The following is a 5,084-nucleotide window of genomic DNA, read 5'->3' as shown; positions in this document are numbered from 1 at the left end:
GCAACTCATAAGTAGGTCTGTTTGTAGCAGCTACCAGAGTTGTCTGAAGACAACCTTGTCCGTAATCGCTTGTAACCTTACTGAACTTGAACTCTTCAGACAAATGCCTTTGGCTGACACACTGCTAGCAGCACTCCAGATTTCCCCCTAGTTCAGTGCTTCGTGCCAGAACATGAATTTGTCACAGCTGTGTAAAATCTGGGGTCAAACAATGTAGCACAGCTCACCTGTTACTGATAATGCCTAACACTTCCACACATGTGCATGGTCCATGTCCTGCTTCTGAACAGAGCTCTAGCATTATCTCTTAACAGGTAGGTTTCCTGAGCCAGAGATTATGAACACTAATGCTATATTCTTCATAAACTGGGCTAGTATCTTGTTGAACCTGAATCCATTTAAACTTCTGGGTTGTAAAATCATCCTGTACTACTGAATTCTGTGATTCCTAGATGAAGAAAGGCATGCCGGTCTTTGAAGGAAATGTAGTCTTGCTGCAGAAACCCTCTGTTGGTAACTGTCTGCCCCATTGTCTGCTTGAAATGTCCGATTAGCCAAGCTTCCTCTACATCAGCATAATCTTCTCTCAAAAAGGAGAATGCAGAATAAACAGCAAGAAGTAGCTAAGACTACAGCATGAGGAAGGATAGTTTTGTACTCTCAGGAAAAGTTGTCTTGAAAAGCTTGGGTGAATATTGCCAGGCCTTTGAAGGGATGATAGATGAAAAGACATTAAAGGACTCAGTAAAAGCATGACTGAAATGTGCCTGAACAAGAAGAATAGACAAATTGTTGTAGAAAGTTCGGCAGAGTGAGGGGTTTGCAGTGAGGTTTAACACACAATATGGACCTATAACATAGTAGCAACACTGACAGGAAATATTGACTAAAACATCTGTATATGCTATGGAATAATGTTTTTGGAGATGAAAAAGTCACTGAAAAACAGTGGAAATGGGGCCTTATGAGAATATATCAAAATGGCGACCTGTCATGTTTTGCAGATTATTGTTGTTCTTGTATTGTTGGTCACGTCACTGATCATACCCCTGTCCTGGTAAACTGCAGGAAAATGTAGTTGATTGAGACAGTAAATAGGGGGCAAGCAGCCTCCTGTCACATTTCTGTTTGCCCTCTGAGAAGGATGAAGTTTTGCCAACGTGCTGTGTTTTGAGTTCCTTGCCATACACTTCTACAGTCTGCAGCTCAGCAAATGACGTCAGTCTGATGCTGGAAATGATTTGCTGAGTGCAGTTAGTACCTTCTAGAGGAACGTGGAGTGATTTGACCTACGTAACTGGTGTAAACAGGACAAAGATGATCACCTGCAGGAGGATAAAATATAGCTAAGATACATAGATACGTGACCATTAAAAAGAAGATGGAAAATTTCTATAGGCACAAAAATCAGGCTTCTTAAGATACAACTATTCTTGATTCTAGTGTATGCAGAGGAGACTTCTAGAAACTTGACACGTGAAGATGGATGGCTTTTCAAAATTTTTTGAAGTTTCTTACGACCAGCAACTCCTGGTAGTGTGTCAGAAATGGGAGTAATCAGGAAACAGATCAGTGCAGAGGTGATTCACTGCTGTGATAACAAGGCATAAGCTCTAGCTGTTTGGAAGGTGTTAGGTGAAAGGGCTGCCTGCTGAGTACTGTGCTTTTTGACCTGCTGGAAGGCGTGTGCTAAGAGCTAGAGTGTGGCTAGGTGACCTGAGAGAATGGAAAGGTTGAATTTCAAAGATGCCAGAAACTACTAGAGGTACAGCAGACTGCAATGACACGTCACCCTCTACATGTTAGGGGATCCTTCTTCCTGCACCCAGAACAAGAACTTTTTCTTACTCATTATGTGAAAAATAAATGCAAATCATCTTGCAGGGATTTTAAATCTGTAATGAAAAGTATTGTTGCAGCGATGAGCACACGATAATTTTGAGCTTGTGTGCTAAATAACACATGACGCCACATAGTGCCTGATAATAAGAAAGCAAATTTTGGTGTAGTTGTTTATTATTAGGTGAACAGTCAGTTCTGTTCACAAACACACAGTTAAAAAATGGTCATTTATAATCATGTACCATAATGCATACAATCAATTTAATGCAGTTATTTAAAACACATGCCACACTTCTGAATAGTTGTAATCATAAATGTTCCACTTTTTTTTTTTTGAGTACAGTATTTATATATAGTGCCTGAAAAGTATAAAGTGTTATATGCATAAAGAGTATTATTCCACAATTTTCATGAAAATTCCATGCTCATTAATTTCTCTTGCCTGATATTGACTAAATAAATCTCCATGGTATGCTTTTGTTTGTATGGCTTTTTCCTTCCTTTGTGTGAAGTATTATATTTGGTAAGTGCAGAAATATTTGACAGACATGTTAATCCAGCAGATGGTGCTGCATGTCTGTGTATTTCAGTTTTTTTTTTTTTTTTTTTTTAATAACAGTTATCAAACTCCTTATTTAAAAGGGAAAATATTTCTATTCTAAAAAAAAAAAATACTCTGAGTTTTTTCTTTCCTTGTAAAATGTATCAGTGCTATTTTTAAAGTTAATGGGAAAAACAAAGTAACTGTAACATGGCAAACTATTTTTCTGTGTTAATATTCCTTCTGCACTGTGTTTTTAGTTATGTAGACCACTATGCCTATTCAATGTACATAAATGTAAAATGACCATTTCTTGCCTTTATAACTTATGGCTCCTCTTGTACTTGTTATATAAAAAAGAAATATATATATATATATTATTTTGTTTGTTCCCAAGTTCTTTAAATAGTTATCTGTGAGAAAATAAAAATTTTAATTATGATTTGCTTTCTAACAAGTAGTACTTTTTTTAAAAGAATCTAAAATACAATAAAACATTTTTTCCTGCCTGTAGATCTAAGGTGTCTACTGAAAAAAGACTGATCTAAAGGGCTTTGGGATTATTTATAACTAAAACAATGGAACCAGTTAGTGTAATGTAATCAATGTTTATAACAAATTTTATATGTAAATCTTTTCATCTAAGTCTCAAGGTGTTTTATAATGGGATGTATTGTATCTTTTCTTTCAGATGGGTATACTAAGACTGGTAACGCAGTGGAATAAGCAAAAATGAGAAGAGAGACTGAAGGGACAGCACTAGTGACTATGAGATCAGAACAAGTCAGAAGTTTGAAGGATGGAGGATCTGGCAACGATTTACATATTGACCAAAATATCGGTATAGAAACCAGGATCTTCCAACTTGGATAGGAGAGATACAGTCACATAAAAGGGTAAATTGCTCATAATCCAAGACTGAGGTGTTATCAGTTACATATAACAATTGTTAACCATTGAATGTTATAAACTGACAGCAGTTTTAATTTATTGGTTTTAGGAAAATAAGACAACTGTAAGACAAATTCCAATGAAAATTTAAATAAGTTTAAATTTGCCTCCAATCCATTCTCTTTGCGCAGTTGTTCTGGTAAAGGATGTGACTTGTGTTGATACAGTGCTGTGGATGCAGGATTTTGTGTGGTGGATATTTGAGCAACGGAGAAAAACATCCTTTTGCTGGAATATTGATTTGAGTAATTACTATAAGCCATACTGACATAGGGTGATTTCACTGTTACAACTTGAGTTTTCAACTGGGAGACTCTGCTAGGGTAACTGTGACAACAAACCGTTTTAAGCAAAAAGCTTTTTTTTTAAAAAAAAAAAAGACAAAAGCTTTTTTTTTTCATGACAGTATCTGTACAGCCCCTTTGAGCATCAGCCAACAGAGGGCACTGCAGCCAGCAATCTGGTCGGTGCCCAGTGGGTTAGGACGTACGTTTTCAAAACACTGTTCAGAAAATGTTCATGTAAAACCATTACTAGGTTTTATTTAATAACCTCCTAACCCCCTCTCTCTCTCCTCCTCCTCCCCTGTGTTCCTCTAATGCCTTTTACAGCTCTTGCTGCACAGCGTGAAGCCTTAGAGCTGTATTCATCAATGACTCACACCCTTGCTTAGGGGCCAATTTTCATGGAAGCTATACAGGAAAATCTTGAAATGCACCTATCTCATGCAGGGCACAAGATGATTTCTCTATTCATTACTATTCCAAAAGGACTTGTTGCCCTTTGGAAATGTTCAGATATTACTTACATTTGTGTGTGCATGCATACATGTGCAGTGCTAACTTGCCTTTAGATTTGAGTGTTCTAAAAATAAAAATGTATTGTTACTATCATTGACACTAGTCAGCTGAAAGGCAACTAAAGATCTGCTTACACTGGGTGGAAGCAGGCAAATGCAAAAGAATAAGCAGCACTCTGCTTTAGATGAGCAAACCCTACAGACTCAAGCACAAAACTTATTAAAAATCACCCTTTTGTTTCATGCTGTGATTAGATTAGCCTTCTCAGGAATTTGGCAGTAAAGCGAAGGACTTACTCTAGGAGAACAAATTTTTACTTTTTTCCTCCGGAAGTTATTCCTACGATGGAGGTTAGAGTATATTTATAAAAGAGTAGAAGACATGCTCCTTTCCTTTGAAGACATCATGTGTTAACTCAAGCTTTTAACTTTGTGAAGGAGGGGTAGAGAAGGTCACAAAAATTATTAGCCAAAACAACCTTTCTGAATAAAACCCATCCGACAGGAAGGGAGTCTCTACAGCAAAGTTGTCAGTCAGAATAATTATGTTCTGAGGGACTCCTAATTAAAACCAAAATTACTTTTCAACAGTTTGGGGGAAGAGACTGAGGCTTGCTGCTTAGATAAAGCAGATTTATTTACACGTTCACAGAGTAGCTTACATCACTATAGGATTAGACAAATCGTAATATTTCACTGTATATTATTGTAGAAATATTGTTATGCAATGGTGAATCAGAACGATGAAGAAAAAGGTATAATATACTTCTGCTTTTCATAATATTTCTAACTCAGGCATTTCAAATCGTAATTCTAAAAATAGGATTTCTTTTTCAACAGAATGGAAAAATCAGCTGCAGATGAGGACTGTCCAGTGACATTCATTTCTACCTTCAGTCTGCTTGAGTGAGTTTCTCAAGAACATCTGAAAGATCAGGTTTGGTTGTTCCT

The 5,084-nt window shown here is 36.8% G+C and overlaps 1 long non-coding RNA gene across 2 annotated transcripts in view; it reads left to right on the top strand.

The window, feature by feature from the left end:
* Positions 1-10: 10 nt before the first annotated feature.
* The window catches only part of LOC106032038 (uncharacterized), a 50,165-nt gene continuing 45,091 nt past the window's right edge, over positions 11-5,084 (top strand). Inside the window, exons 1-3 of one of the 2 annotated variants that reach the window (XR_001204615.3) lie at positions 11-314; positions 3,075-3,279; positions 4,974-5,039. This is a non-coding gene — a long non-coding RNA (uncharacterized lncRNA). The remainder of the gene's footprint in view (positions 315-3,074; positions 3,280-4,973; positions 5,040-5,084) is intronic. The other variant, XR_007161659.2, reaches the window with a different exon arrangement.

This window comes from Anser cygnoides, chromosome 9, assembly GCF_040182565.1.
Source record: "Anser cygnoides isolate HZ-2024a breed goose chromosome 9, Taihu_goose_T2T_genome, whole genome shotgun sequence".
In the NCBI taxonomy this organism is placed as follows: Eukaryota; Metazoa; Chordata; class Aves; order Anseriformes; family Anatidae; genus Anser; species Anser cygnoides.
Note: the sequence above shows the minus strand (reverse complement) of the source record. Positions and strands in the feature narration are given on the sequence as shown.